Source organism: Onychomys torridus, chromosome 9, assembly GCF_903995425.1.
Source record: "Onychomys torridus chromosome 9, mOncTor1.1, whole genome shotgun sequence".
Classification (NCBI taxonomy): domain Eukaryota; kingdom Metazoa; phylum Chordata; class Mammalia; order Rodentia; family Cricetidae; genus Onychomys; species Onychomys torridus.
This window is the reverse complement of record NC_050451.1, coordinates 24,466,334-24,483,088: the sequence shown is the minus strand read 5'-3', so window position 1 is coordinate 24,483,088 and position 16,755 is coordinate 24,466,334. Positions and strand designations below refer to the sequence as shown.

The following is a 16,755-nucleotide window of genomic DNA, read 5'->3' as shown; positions in this document are numbered from 1 at the left end:
TCAATCAGAAAAAGACACCTGCAGAAGAACATGCTACCCACCCATAAAAATAAAAGCAAGGCAGTGATGGTATAACATGTTCAAAGTGCTAAGAATAAAAAATTCAATAAATTACTTTCATGCCAACTCTATCATTCAAAAACGGTAAAGGGATAACAACATTATTCAGACAAACAAAGACTGCCGTCTGCCCACGGTAGTTTGCTTTTGCTGGAAAAACAAAAATGTGCTTGAATATATAGAAATCCACCTCTGAAGGAGAGAGTGATGAACAAGAAGCAACGGTGACCAGAGAGAGTCCACTGAACTGAATAATCAATAATGAACATTAATCAAAATTCAGATTGTAAAGAAAGAATAATCATCATTATTGTAAAGAAAAGGGAAACACCAGTGATGATGTCTTAGTCAGGTTTACTATTGCCAAGATGAAACACCATGACTAAAAGCAACTTGGGGAGGGAAGGGTTTATTCAGCTTACACTTCCACATCACTGTTCATCATCAAAGGAAGTCAGGGCAGGAACTGGAGGCAGGAGCTAATGCTGAGGCCACAGAGGGGTGCTGCTTGCTAGCTTGCTCCCCATGGCTTTCTCACCCTGCTTTCTTACAGAACCCAGAACCACCTGCCCAGGGATGGCACCACCCACAGGGGATTAGGCCCTCCCCATCTACCACTAATTAAGAAAATGCCCCACAGAAGGAGCTTATGAGGCATTGTCTCAATTGAGGCTCCCTCCTTTCAGGTGACTCTAGCATGTGTCAAGTTGATGTAAAACTGGCCAGCATAGAGGAGAACAACCAATTCTTAGTGTTTGCAAATAAATGAATTTGAGAAGTTTACCCCAAGAACATGGAGCATAGTAAGAGAGAGAAATGTAGGGAGAAGTCAGAGTGCTGACATTACATGTCAGTATTAGATGAGCCTATAGAAATGAACTAGCATTTCCTCGTCTCCATAACCACTGAGTCGTACAGCCATGCTCACAACAAACACACAGACACTATCGAAGAACACCATGGATAAAAGCAGCATGGCAAAACGTAGGAAATAGCCCAAATATCAAAGCAGTACAATAAAACCCTTATAGATTCTTCAAATCAAATAATATACAGATTGGAAAAGCTGATGGAACCATCATTAACATTAACAAGGCTGGTGTGAAAGCAAGTCATAGCAGATCTTCCAGAATATTATTCCATTTACATACATTCCAAAAGGGAAAAAATAAATACCAGCTGTTTGGGAATACAATGTAAATAGAAAGAAAAACTAAAAATGAAAGCAAAGAGATGTCTTTGCTCTTTACTGACTTAGGACACATAAGTCAGGGGCTCTGTCTTGGAGTCGGGGTAGGTATCTAAGGAACAACACAGGGCTTTAGAGTATGGGAGGGTCTAGTCTGAGGAGAGGCAGTTAGGTGATTGTTTTATTATTTTCTTCCATATATTTGGACATTTTCAACAAAATGTACATTTCAAAAATCATTTGTATATATCACCTGTTCCCCTTTGTCTTGTTTGGGTTTTTTCCTGAGAAGGGGGCCTCACTAAGTGCCCCAGAACTGGCCTCCAATTCTCTTCCTTCTCAGCCTCCTGTGTGAGAGGATTAAAGAAGACTGCAAAATGTACAGGCCAGATTCCAAAGGAGAGTGTCCCAAGAGAGAGCCAGGCAGAAGTCATACTTTTTAGGACCGAGGATCAAAAGTCACATAATACTATTGGCGCTTCACAAACCTCACCCTGACAAAAACATACACACCTCCAAAGGGAAGGACTGTCCATCACATTGTAAGATCACATGGGCTGTGTACCTGTGTTGGGGCAAGCACATTTGGGGAACACATTGATCCTTAGCATTCAGTAGCAAACCCATAGTGAATGTTCTCTTCCCAGCAGGCAAAGGCAAACGCTGACAAACACCACAACCTGAGTTGATCTTTGAACCTCCACAGTGAAAGGAGAGACCCAACCAATGCCTGCAGGTCAGCCTCATATACATGAACCTACAGATATCCCCACACTTTGCATGTGAACACACATAAGTAAACAAAAGCTTTTTTAAGAAATGGGTTTTAAGATTACAGTCTTCATGGCAGCTTCCCTTTAGGGACTAGTTACAGGAGATTGTCTGAAACAGCTTTAGTCTCCCTTGTAATGTCTTGTGATAAATATGCAAGCTATTATCTGAAGTATCATGTTCTGTGTGCTTATGATGATCTCTGACCTTAATCAGATGCTAAGTCATTTAAAACCTATAGCTGTTATTGTTCAAAGCCGCCTGCCGTATGGTCTGTAACCCCCAGATCTTATCACAGCATCCACAATCATTCAATAAAATACTTGCTGAACACACAAACACAAGTGCATCCTATGTATGGCCTTTGTAACATTTTCAGTGCCTGAAAATGTGTGTGTGTGTGTGTGTGTGTGTGTGTGTGTGTGTGTGTGTGTAATCCTAAGTGGGAACAAGTCACATCCCAAAAGCTCACACACTCAGTTCCAGAGTAGACAGTGTCTACAGTCTTCTGATGGCCTTCTGCAAGACAGAAATTAGATTTCAATGAACGCAAACTGGACTGGGCTTTAGCTGCTCCTCAAAGAAGTAAACATAGAACCAAAGCTGAGCAGGCCAAGAAGAGATGATTTAGCTTGGTGTTTTCTCACAGCTTTCCAAATCCCAAGCCCCTCAAACCAGAACCACCCACCCAGATCCCTTACCAACTGATCTGAATTTAAAGAAATAGCCTTCCCAAGTGTGCAGACAGTTTAACAGAGGCCTCTCTCCTCACATTGAAAGCTATTTCTAAGAACCATACAGGTGCGCCTGACATGCAGCAAGGCTGCCTGGGCCCGAGGCATTTGCTCTGCTGTCACATTCTGCAGCCCTCACCCAACTTAACTGCCATGTTGAGGGATTGGTTATTGACCTTTAAGTCTGTAACAATTATCTACATGGCTAGGGAAGAGGCTGTGCATTCAGGTACAACAGTGAAGACACTGGATACATTCAGTGCTCATTTTCATTTTTATGCTACATTCGCTGAGCTGTTACTGCAGACAAATTACTGCAACAGTCTCTCAAATGATAGCCAATTTTCAACCAAGAGAAGATTCTTAAACCACTTTCTAAAACCTTTTTCTACATATCGGTAAAAACTAGGCAGTTGGAAAACAGGCCTTGGTAAACCACCTGGTGATAAATGAGTATTTTTAAATACATGGAGTTATTTGAGAATCTGCATAGTGATTTAAACACTCACAAGAAATAGCAGCAAGACCCCAAAACCTTTTTCCAATATCTCTTAGAAATTGTATTTTAACTAATATGTATCTATTCTCTATGAGGTATTCTGAGACATTGTGAAACTTGGGTATCCTCAGGGTTCAGAATAACCTACCCTTTGTGATTTACCTTATGTTGTAAAAATAAGTGCAAGTCTTCCACAGCTCTGTACCTGCAATAATGACTTGATCTGTATTGCATCTACATCTTCTAGATGAGTATCCAGCAAGTAACAGACACTCAGCAAAGCTTGCTTAATACAAGAGTATGTTTTCGTTATTCTTACACAATGATGTGAAATTCTCAAGCCATGGCTGCTTTGGGGATTTGCTCTTTGTTTTCATTTGTTCCTTGCTTTCTTCTACTTTAAATTCAGTTTCATAAAACAGAAATCTTTCTCTGCTCAAGCTTGCCTTCCATAGCCTGGGGCATATACATGTGCACCCCACCCATACACACACAGCACACCCTGACCACACACACCTGTTCAATACTGTCATATTTGCTAGGCATCACAAAAGTAAACTTGCCAAGCAGCCTGAGACCTGACAACTATTATGTGACATCTGAGGAACAGAACACCAAGCAGTCAATACTTACCACCTCAAAATTTACAGAAATCCAGACAAATCAAATACCATGAAATCTCGGGGAGTATGACCTGAGATAGGTACGTGCCCCGAAAATGGAGGTTCAATGAATTTTTCTGACATCAGACAGGACTAGAACATACTGGACTAATCTCAAGAGGCGACAATGTGACAATGTGGCATTTGCAAAGGGATGCTCTAACATGCCCCCGGTATGTTTTCTTGGAATGGGATGACATTTCAAGTCAAACAGCTCTGCTCCCAATAGCTCCAGCCCTCCCCCAAACTCTACTAGTCTGAATTTGAGAAAAAGAAGTTCATCTTTCAGAAAAACTGAGGGTGCATATGCTGATCCAGGCTTAAAACAGTCCATTTTCTAAGGTGCTAAGGTAGACAGACATCCAGTGGAGTCTTGTTTGCTACCTTCCTGGCATTCCTTGAACCTTAGTCTAAAAATTTGCTCTCATTTGAACAAATTCTTCCTCCTGGATCCCCACACTGGATACTTCTCAGAGCATGTTGAAATGAATTAGAAAGCATGTTACCCAGAGGCAGAGAGAGAGGCTGTCAGAGGTCTCACCAAGCCCCTGCTGCCCAGAGCAGCTCTCCACATGTGAGTTAATCCAAGGACCAATGGTCACTGCTGTTGTCACAGCCTCTATCCTTCCTCAAGTCACCTTTCCTGCCCAGAAGAAACTGGAGATGCTAAGAATGCCAACTCCCCATTTTGTTTCTACAGTTACCAACTCTAACCCACATGTGACTCGGAAAAGCACCTGAGCTAAGGCCAAGATCCCCCAAACTGACAAGGCCCTGTGCCTCCACCACATAGCCTGTGTGTGCCCTCACTGAATCTGCACACACCCAGAGCCCATGGTGCATGCTCTTCCAGACTCTACTCCACTTCAAGACCAGGAAACAGTCTGTGCAACTCCTGGCCCCTAGCCAAGGGCTCAAATGGCCCAGCGACATCATTGGAAAAGAGAGTCTGGTTGTGCCCTCCTCTAAACTCTCCGTCTGGAAGAGTCTCTGGCCTCATTCCCTCTCATTTTTAATCTGACAGACACTGCTGGACAGGGCCACTCAAAGCAGACCAAAGTTCAGCTTCCCTTCTCTACTTTGCGGCCTGGAGAATCACAGGCACAGAATGAGGCTGCCATGGAGCAGGATGCCAGGACCTAAATGAGGATCCCTGACTACTGGACCACATCAGTCCTGCCTTCCAAAGTCTTAATTAGCCCTTCTCTGCCTGGCACACCCATTGCCTCTGGAACCCATCGAGGTAGCAGGGTAAGGTGCCATGCTCACAGCAAGTCTTCAACAACTGGTTGCTGGTGGCAGTCAAAGCCTGTTGGCTCATGACTTGGCAATATCATCAGTTTGGAAAGTCTGGGCACCGGCAGCAAGATTTCTGCTCCCCGTTTTGAAGTAGGCATTTCTACCAGCTTTATTCTGGGTGATATTCAGCCTCCAGCTCAATTTGGAAGCAAAATGATCTTAACAAACACAGGCAGATTTGACAGACAGGCTGCTGAGCCCAGGGACCAAAACACAGGACGAGCAGCAGAAGAGGGGAAGATGTACAGCAGAAGAAGAGAGGGAAACGCTACAGAGACAAGCACGGAGCACAGGGCTATGCTGCAACTCTGAAGTAAGCTTCAAACCTCACAACGTGGGCGCGGCAGTGAGAAAGAATCAAGGAAAGCGAATGGAGCAGCACCTCTTTGGAATTCTGACACCAAGGCAAACTCAGTGGTAGCAGGGGAACAGATTCAACAGTAACATTTGAGAGTTTTCAAAAGACAGTGAGTCTTAATTCTGCCCTGTTTTGCAACTCTTGAACTTCAGTGACACACTGAAATTTACTATTTTCCTAAGAGGACATTGATAAATACAATGGAAAGTCTGAATACATTTTCCCCTCTGCATTCATTATCTCTGGCCCTTATCCACAGGCCTATTGCAGACTAAATTGGATTTTGGATCACTGGTACTAAGGCACTGCAATTAATTAACAATAGAAACATAATATTTATACCCAGGCCTAACAACATCTGACATTTAAACTATTCTGCCAGTCGGGCAAATTCCATTCTACAAATTTTCATTTTAATGAACATGACAGGCCACAGTTTACTTGATAGGCCAAGATGCAGAAGCAAGTTGATTTCTTGGCATGTGCTTCCAAAAACTGATCATGCCACAGAGAAAGAAAGAAGCTAGGCAACTGTCAGAATAACAGAAAGACCTGGTGCCCAGTTCTACTCAGACATACCAAGGACATGCCACCCTTGTGATTCTGGACAAGACTGTCCTTATTTCCTACATGTGCTCAAGGTTAAATGCCCTTATGCTGCCCCTTATGATTCACTGGTTAATTGTTCTATCTCTGAGTTGCTGATATTTTCTTGGGGTCACTTAAATCCCTTAGTCTTTCCTAATTAAAAAGTGATGAACAGTTTTCGAGGCATGCAAAATACACAAGAGTTGGATCTGACACAGCCTTTTCAGTTGGCACAAACCAGTCTTCCACATTTTGCCAGATGGTGTATCTCAGTAAGTCCTCAATTCCTGACTCAAGTGAGGGGCACTGTCACAAAGATGCTTACGCAGAGATGGTCTTAAATGCTATCTTGTTTTGCATTATGCTAACACCATGGACCCAACATTTATTCCTGCTGCAACTTTCACAGATTAAAGAAGCGTTCGTCTTTCTGTGACTCATCAATCAAGCTAATAAAAGATGAAAACTTTCCACCTAAGAAGAGCCGTATGAAGTGTCTAATCCCCAGTGCTCCCCAAGATGGGCCAAAGGCATATCCACGTCAAGGGCAATGTCAACAAGTAGAGTGTTGTGGATTTATCTAAAGCCATCCCACTACCCCCAACACATGTATGTAAAGGAAACAAAGATTAAAAATTTAATCACACATTACAACATGAAGAGAAGTTCCACAGACATGGAAGCAAAATAAAAAACTAAGAATGAATAGTCCTGTCCCCTCCTTCCAGACTGAGCAAAGTGTCCCTGTGTAAGCCAGGTTTCAAACAGCCAGCTCATGCACTAAGGACAGATCCCAAGCAGATCAAGCTATTCAATTGTCTCACTTATCCAGAGGGCCTGATCCAGCTGGGGACTCCACAGCCTTTGGTTCATAATTCATGTGCTTCCATTCATTTGGCTATTTGTCCCTGTGCTTTTTGCAATCTTGGATTCAACAATTCACGCTCTTGCAGACCCTCCTTTTTCTCGACAGTTGGACACCTGGAGCTCCACCTGGGGCCTGGCTGAGGATCTCTGCATCCACTTCCATCAGTTATTGGATGAGAGTTCCAGCTCGACTGGTAGGGTATTTGGCCGTCTGATCACCATACTAGGTCAGATCAGGCTTTCTCTTGACCATTGCCAGCTGTCTACAGAGGATGTATCATTGTGGATTTTTGGGGACCTCTCCAGCACTCTGCCTATTCCTGTTCTCCTGTGGTCTTCATTTATCATGGTCTGTTATTCCCCGTTTTCCCTTTCTGTTCTTGATCCAGCTGGGATCTCCTGCTCCCCTAAGCTTTCTTTCCCTCAAATCTTGCCCTTCATTACTCCCACTGTCATCTAGGTTATTCATGTAGATCTCATCCATTTCTCTGTCATTGGGTGATCCCTGTGTCTTTCCTAGTGTCCCGTTTTCTAGGTAGCCTCTCTGGAGTTGTGTAGCAGTCTAGTCATCTTTGTTTTACATCTAGTATCCTCCTGTGAGTGAGTACATACCATGTTTGTCCTTCTGAGTCTGGGTTACCTCACTCAGGATGATTTTTTCTAGATCCATCCATTTGCCTGCAAACCTGTACTTAATCCACCAGGTTTAAATGAATCCCCAGGGGTGCCTTGATCCTGGAGGACATGGGAATGGAAGGGAGGGGCTGGGGGAAAGGTGGGGGTGAGGGCAGGAGTGGGGAGGACAGGGGAACCCATGGCTAATGTATGAAATTTAAAACACATAATAATAAAGAAAAAAAAAAAGAATGAATGGTCCAAAGGCTCCCTTTCTGATGCAAGTGCAATATATTCCTAGCTTAGATATCTAAAACACCCATTATCTCAGTTTTAAATGTCACTGTGAAGGAAGTAAAATAAAAATGCATTTTGTAAGTAATACTCCTTTGGAACAGGATTTGGCTCATGAACTACAGTCGGCACCTGAAATATCCACCTTCATGGTGGTAATTCACCCTCAAGCTGTGTACGTGTTCAGGTGCGAAGTAGTAACTATGATCCGTGTCACTTTTAGATATGGCCAAGGTACCAGACTATTAACTGCTGGAAAAAAGAAAGCATTTCTTTTACACAACCTAATTTAGAATCAATAAAATACTGTTCAAATCAGCAAACACTCATCACAATAATATCTAATATGCATACTACAAGGACTGTTATGAAACCAATACACAATGAGGAAAGGTAGTCACAGTTAAGGAGCCTTCCCAAATTCAACTCCAAATGTAAACAGAAGTTTAGGGAGAAATCCTTGTCCATCTCCCTCCTCAGCCTGTGAGCTACACACACAGTGGCATATGACGCAACCACAAGGAAAGCAGCATGAAAAAAATCGATTCTTTTTTTTTGCAATAGTCAAAATATCTTTTAAATATCAGGTATGAAACATTTTCAGACCACCAGACGCTTATATAATTTTGAAAAAAATCAATTTTATGGAGCTGTTACAAGTAGTCTCATGTTTGTTAATGCCTGGTTATATTCTTGAAAATGTAAAGGACTTACAAGTCTAAAAATGTCTTTTTGAAAGTCAGCAAGCAAAACAGGACCCAGACAGGACTGAATGGAAAATGTTTGGCAGAACACAAGTAAATTGTCTATAATTTTACCATGCCAATGTGGGTGACATGTTCTAAAATGGCCATAGAAATTCTGAACACAAAAGACTTAACATGCTTATTGTTGTAAACAAAGGCGTTTGGTTAAATGAAAGTTCCATCAATATTAATAACTGAATTCAAGTGAGCACAAAGTAAAGGGTTATATACTTTCTGTGGTTTCAGTCATAGCTAATCTAATAATGGCAAATGGAGGGTTATTGTTGATTCCTTTGCCTCTGGTTCATAAATTAGATAAAGCAACCTGGCAGTTACAGTACTTCAGAGTTTTATTCGACTAAGTGATTTTAAAGCTATCTTAAAATATAACAAAATCATGACTTGAATGACTGCTGAATTGTACCTTGCTTCATGTCACCACATTAAAACTTTCACCAGTGTGAATGAAACTTCCTGTTAACTAAAAACAACTTCATGAAACACAGCTTCTATCTACACGACCAAACCCTTTAGACAGCAAGTGTCATTGATACAGTATTATGTGATACTTCATTTCAGTGGGCCAAGCTTGTAAAATACAAACTGTAAGAGCAGTCAAGTGTTATTTATTTCATCTGAATCAGAACTCAGGAACAGGAGAATTTTTCTGCTTAATGATTTTTCATAGCACATTTCCAGTTTCTCTCCAACAGTCTATTGATCTGGAATACTAAAGTGGCTTCTTTCCCCACTGAAGAGTATTCAGAGCCCATGCCCAAGTTTCCTTAGGATGTGTCTCACAGGGACAATGAAAGTGACATCTTATCAAGCAGCTGAGGTGCTGTAATATGAGCTAAGGCATTGTACTTGAAAGGATGTGATAGTTCAATCTCAAACCTTTTGATAGCAGCAAATACCCTGAGCCTGTGACCTTGGAGATGAGGCTCAACTCCTGTGGAGGGACCTGATGGGCTGCCTTCTCAAAGGCAGTCTGTTTTCCCATATTCCCTATATGGTTACTTTCAATTATCATGAAAACCCAAAATATCCCTTTCTTCATACTGCATTCACATATTAAGAATCTGCAAGCTGTTTTTTTATGACAGATGAGGACTGTGTGCTGGAGCAACTGGTTCTGCCTGTCAGCCCCCAAGAGCCCACAGCAAAGAGACACAATTGTGATGGCATTACTAGAGAAGTGGGTGAATGCATGGTCACTTGAAAACAGAATGTCAGCTATTCTTTCTACTTCAGTAATTTGACATGGTGATACTCAAATCACACTCAGAGAGAAAGAAAGAAAAGGAAAGAGTCCACACCAACATAAATAAAAACGTTGCTGAAAACATTGCTCCCATAAGCCCCTGAGCAGTCTTTCTGGCCTCCAGCCTATGATCCAAGAAGCATTATTAGGCATCAAGTATGAGCCAGACACTGAACAGTAAGAGACCCAGTAAGACGGACACAGACTCTGCCTTAGCTTAGTTCACAGTCAAAGGTGAAGAACAAGCATTAGCATGCATCTGAGATCCACATAGAATAGCACATGATGTAAAGACTTGAAGTACAGGGCCCTAAAGAGCAGGAGAAGCTGAAAACCAGATAAGTCACATGTGTCAGAAAAGGCCCAACGTGTACAGAGGCAGCCAGGTAAGAAGTGAAAGGAGGGTGCTTCCCTTAGAATGCTTCCTTTTGAAGAAACCAAAGAGATAAAGGCAGAAAACAACTGAGTAAATGAAATTGTGCAGTCCATCACTGGGGGAATTATCATTTCCTATTGCTAAACACTAGTTTAAAAAGTTAAACAATTGAAATATCGGTATAACTCTATCCTGTCTTGCCACATAAAATCAAAAGTTAATCATAAATGCAGTTCCTCATTGATCTATGTATTAGGTAAATTTTATTTTTTAAAAATCTAATTTCTCTTAACTACACAGATTTAAACCCACAGGTTATTTTTAAAAACCTGTTTTGACAGCAGCAAAAGTTGCAGCACATATAATACCAAGAACAGAAAATGTGTTCAGAGTACAAGTCCATGAAAATTAACACAAGCAGAGGTAAATATAATTTACCAAAAAAATAGAGACTGAGCTAGATTTTCCAATGTGATATAATATATATTTATATCAAAACATCACATGGTACCCTATGAAATATAAAATCTTAAGTGTTAATTAAAATTTTGAAACTAAATAAGTAAATGAACAAAATGACTGCAGCCATTTATTTACAAGCCACAATGTGTGGAAATGAAGAAGAAAAAGGTTCTTTGGTCTAATATTTGGTCCTGAAAATCCTGACTTCCTCTTGCAGAAAATTGTTTTGGAATGTAACCCATGTCTTTCACAACACACAACTTTTTTCCATAGAACTAACAAACTGGAATGGAGAGGGGAAGCAAATGTATTCCTGAGTGTGTCTGCCCTTTCTGCTAAACCCCAGAGAGTGCCATTTGGATTATTGTCTTTCCTAACTCAAAACCCAGCCTCATAATGCAAAATCAATTTTAAAAATTGTATTACCATAACCAAGGGTTGAGTCTGGCCCTAAGAACTCGATGTCTGAGTTGAGTGAAAGGAACAATTTCCAGCTGCTGTGTGGAAATACAAGGTCCCTCCCAGGAGGATCGGCAGTCTCAGTCCATATGTAAATGCTGGCAGAATATCCCACCAAGTATGCAGCTTTAACATCGGGAGGGGGCCTTTAAAAACCAGCTGATTTATCTTTCCATACAAGAAAGTAGTACCATGGGCCAGATGCTGAAAATGGAGGTGATTCTGGACAAACAGAATTACTCCGATCCTAGTCACTTTTCTTGTCTGTAAATTTCCTCAACCCAAGTCCCTTTATCCCATCACATCATCACAATTGACTGCTCTTCATCCATCCTGCCTATAAATATTCACCCCCATCTACATCTCTGGATTTGGTATCTTTATGAGAGTCCCTACTTCACAGAAACATTAAATAAAATTGTATGCTTGCTTTTATTGTTTTTGTTTTTTTTTTAACATCAATTTATCTCTCAGCTCAGTTAAAACTCCTGAGAGGGTAAAAGTAAAATTGTACTTCCCATTCACCTGTCCCTGAAGTTTTCCCAGGAGCTCAGTCAGGAGGGCATATTTTAGGAGAAACAGAAGTCAAACTTTTCAATAGAGAGAGAGGGGAAAAAAAAAAAGATCAACAGGAGGACCACACAAAGGGGAAGGGGAGGGAGGGATTTTCTGAACCTCACATGAGCAACCTGGATATTCTGCCTGGAGTAAACCAGGGGAGACATGAAAAGTGTCATCCAGCTCTTCTGTTTTAGTAGGCACTTCCTCTCAGCAAGGCGCATGAGATGCAATACAACAGGACACCCCTGTGAGAGAGCTAGTCTCTGAGCATGGGGACGAGAACTTTGAGGTTCCTGAGATGCTTCACAGAATGTAGCGCGAACACAGATGTGGAAAAGCCTGGAGCAAGGTGAATGGAGGCTCCAGGGCATACTGGCACATAGATACATACATAAAACATACATAATGTTTTTCCGTCTTTGCTTGGCACAACTAAGTCCATTTCAATCAAATGTTTATAGTCTCTGAAATTCTAAAGATTGAGAACTCCTACAACAACAAAATGACCTATCAAAGTTCTACTCCAGCATTAGCATTTTCCATTTCTGAGGAATTTAAGAAGTGTGCAGACTGGTCATCAAAGAAGTGTTCATGATGAAAAATTATTCTTACAGAATTCAAAAATGCTCCCCAACAAAAGTAGGTATGACCAGACATTCACAGAAGACTAGAAAGCCCCCAATGAAGTGAGTAGATTCCATCTATGTTACTATCCTGAGTATGGATGCTAAACTACAGTTTTAAAAACTGTTATAATTAGAAGAAATTGGTTAACGTGTGCCCAGAAATCTTTCTATTCAAGTCTTACAAATGCATGGGAATCTGTCGTCTGAAAGGGAATTTCATTTGAAAAATAATCTGAAAGTTCTTAGCTATGTTTACTGATCAGTTTTGAATAAGTGCAGGAAAGTGCCTTTTACATGTAGTATTTTAACAGTCATTAATTAGCATGGCAAATATTTCCCAAACATTTCTTACGTGCTAGATCCTATACAAGGCAGTGGAGTCCACTGACCGACCTAGCCCTTCTGCTCTAGATAGAGAAAAGGGGAACAAATTTTTGCACTTTATGGAAAAAAGCAAAGGAAAAGAATACAAAGTGGGTAATTGAGTACAATCTGGAAGGGCTTGCAAAGGAAGCAGCACTTGATGTTTTTATGGCAGATGCATACTAGTCGTACAGATCTATCTCAGGAGACTACATGGGCACAGAAATGTCAAGCCTGATACCCATTTCGGGACATGCCCTTACCTCTTCACCCTTCATCTGGCATAATTTTTAATAATGAAGGACCATACTTTGGGATGAGGTTGTGGTGTGCCCTGTAGGTGAGGCTCTACTCTTCTCCTCTATTCAAAGGACTGTCCTAGTTAGGCTTTCTATTGCTGGAAACAGACACCATGACCACAGCAACTCTTATAAGGAAAACTTTAAATGGGGTAGCTGGCTTACAGTTTCAGAGGTCCAGTCCATTGTCATCATGATGGGGAACATGGCAGTATTTGGGCAGACGTGGTACTGGAATTGACAGTCCTACATCTTGCAGGCAACAGGAATTCAACTGACACACTGTGTGGTATCCTGAGCTGAGAAAATCTCAAAGCCTACCCTCACAACAAGCCCATCCCCACTACAACAAAGTCATAGCTCCTAATAGTGCCACCCCCTATGAGCTTATGGGTGCCGAATACATTCAAACTACCGCAAGGCTCAAGAAGAAAATCCAAGGTTTATATTTGCCTTTAGAGATACAAGCTGGTACAGATGACCAAACATGCAACTTATTACAGTCTGTGAGATGAACTTCCTCAAAAGGCACAGAGTATATAACTTCCTGTTCTGCACGACTTCTATGACCCCTGGGAGAAGCAAAAAGGCCTTGGCTCACCACCCAAACTAGAACATGAAAGTGTTCTGATGTAAGAGACTAGGACAACAACCAGGGGGTCTACAAAGAGCATAAAACCACCTGGAAGTTTGTCTCTTCTTGGGAGATTCAGACTATTTCAGACATTGCCAGCCACACACTGGGTGTTGTTGGATGTTACAGTGTGCAGGAGCCCAGGTAGTAGAGTTGGAAAGGAAGATACAGCGCCTACTCCTATTAGTGGAATAGCTGCAGGGCCAGAATGCTGTGGCTCACTTGGGCCCAGTCTGGCTGGAAAGACACCAATTTCAAATAAGGCTAGACAGGAGGACAGATAAATAAAACTATAGAATATTCACATAATGAAACACCATACAGCAGTCAAATCAAATAAAGTAATGCACAGAATCATGTATATTGCACATTACTCTTTGTACAAGGAAGGAAAGGAAATAAAGTCTATTCTTTTTCCAGTATGTACTTAAAAAACACTGAGAAGATATATATATATATATAAAGGAAGGCACTTTTCTCAGTGCCTCCCTGAGAGAAGAGTACAGAGGCTAGGGTGTAGGAAGAGGAACAGAAAAGAAGCTTCACTTCATAGCTTCTTTTTAATGTTTGAGTTAATAAATTGGTTACCTACACACACACACACACACACACACACACACACACACACACACACAATGCCAACCTCCTTAATCCCAGTAAGAATTAAGGACTAAAAGAAGGATATAACAGCTGGCAGATGGTGGAGTTCAAAGCAGCGCATGCTCCAAGGCCATGTGTTGATGGGACTTGCTAGCCACCAGGTTCGAGCATGGACCTGGATGCTGATCGCAAAGGATAGTTACAGGGCAGCACATGCATAATCTTAGCTTACTCTGTATATAGACATGTATAACTAGACCAGAAAGACACATGAGAACGACAGCAATGATTCTCTACAAGTAGCAAGGCTACAGGTGAGATCATGTCCACAGGGAACACGTTGTCACCGCTGCAGTGAGAGGCACAAGGTGAGATCATGTCCACAGGGAACACGTTGTCACCGCTGCAGTGAGAGGCACAGGTGCTCCTTTGCATTTGTCATCAGGCTACCAGCTCCCAGGACAGAAGGTATGTGCCACTCGTTCCTCTCCTCTGTCACCTCCTGGCTTGCTGAAATAGCTGCTGCCTACCCAAAGACCACCAGAAAAGGGCAAGAGCACTGCAGACACTTCCTCATGTCTGACTGGCTGAGCAGACACCCATTTCTAGATTTTTCCTTTTGGATGAGTCATACCTCCTATTTGTTTCAGCCAACCTAAACTGAGTTTCCTGTTACTTGCCACTGAAGGCATTCTGCCACACTTTATATATAGTATATATCATGGTAACATTTTCACTAGCAATAGTCACTAATCCACTGTTAATAAATAAACCGTGGTAGCAGATTAACACATTAAATAATATATGATTTCTTTAGGCTGAACAGCCACCCCAGCATGTTTGTTTTGATCAACCAGCAGAGCCTGGAGAACTATGTGGATAATTGTCCCACCACCCTTGGGCTTTATAGCTCTCTTCTGAAGTTCCTGCAAGCCAGAGCTCAAGGTAAACAGTTAAAAGAATTCTAAGTCTATAGACAAGGCCTGCCAGCAGTGCAGGAAAAGGAGGCACATAATCCTGAAACTTACAATGTGGCCCAGAATCTCCATTTCTAGGAATATATGCTAAGAAAAGAACCATGGCTATGAAGACATTACATGCAAATAGTCTTCATTAATATGTACCAGAAAGAAAGAAAAAAGAACATGGAGGAAACCTAAAAGCTTAACAACTGGGAGAGGTTAAAAAATGAAGTTGTGTTTTAACAAAAAAGTGCTTTGGAAACAGTAAGGATGTGTCAAAATAAACCCAGAACACTGATGAGTAAAAGTGACCCATCTACATGTGAAGCACAGAGAATGGCCAAGTGTAGATGGCTGGTTTTAAAGACAGAAAGGGTGCTAACTGAAAACATCGGTGATACCAGATGAAGGGGAAATGCCAATCCATCTTATTTAGAGAATATTTCTGCAGTTAAAAAAATCTAAAATAAGTTTGCTTTCTTATGCATTAAAACAAGTTAGTTAGTTAGCAAGTTATTTTAACAGCATTATTTTATAGAATATTCTGGACCCTCTGATCAAAATGTTGACCTCACAGACACCAACATTGTCTAATATTTGCCCATAGATTCAATGGAGTTAGCAAGAAACAATTATTTTTGTGTTTTAAAAATAGACTGAAGCCAACAGCTGCAAGCTATGCTATGAAGACGGATAGAGGAATTGGATGTTTACAAGTGAATCTGTATTACACAAATGCAGTATGTTTTCTTTAATTCCATAAATACAGTTTTGATGCTTCCAATTTGAGAAAAACATTGACATTCCTTAAATAAGCCTAGTCTACATTGAAATTCGCCCCTATTTGAAACTAAATGATCTTGAAACAATAAAAATGAATGTGCTATGTCACTGAGGCAAAACAAGTCTATTTACACACTTGCCCCTCTCCATCAGACCTCATCAGACAGAAAAAGCAGCTAGCATGCAGGCCACCCTTCTGATGCCAGAGAGCTCAAACTCCCTAGTCAGATGTCCTAGAGGCCCACCACTTGCCAGCTGGGTGTCCTGGGCATTTACTGAGCCCTCCCTGGGCTTTCATTGTCTCTCCTGTGATACGGTGGTAACTGGAGCTTCTGACTCAGAGTCCCTACAAGGATGACTTGCGAAAACATACAAAGGTCTTATTTTCATACCTGGCCCACAGTAATCTGCTAAAAGGAAGGTGCCCTAATTCATTTTCTATACCTATGTGGAGACAGAGATTTTAAGGGGGGCTCAAAATTCTACATAATAATTAATGTTAGATCTTGATTCCCCAGTACTGATTTGTCACAATTTACTCTATAGAACTTAAAATAAATGTGACCCTTAGGACAAAATGTCTTAGACCATATGTCTTTTTTTTTCAGTTCTTTCATATTTAAAGTATTTGATTAATAATAAAAATAAATCCCCCAAATAATTTCTATGTATTTAGTGCCTGCT

The 16,755-nt window shown here is 41.2% G+C and overlaps 1 protein-coding gene across 1 annotated transcript in view; it reads right to left on the bottom strand.

The window, feature by feature from the left end:
• Positions 1-16,755, bottom strand: part of Fhit (fragile histidine triad diadenosine triphosphatase) — a 1,532,194-nt gene that overhangs the window by 1,497,765 nt on the left and 17,674 nt on the right. The window lies entirely within an intron of this gene.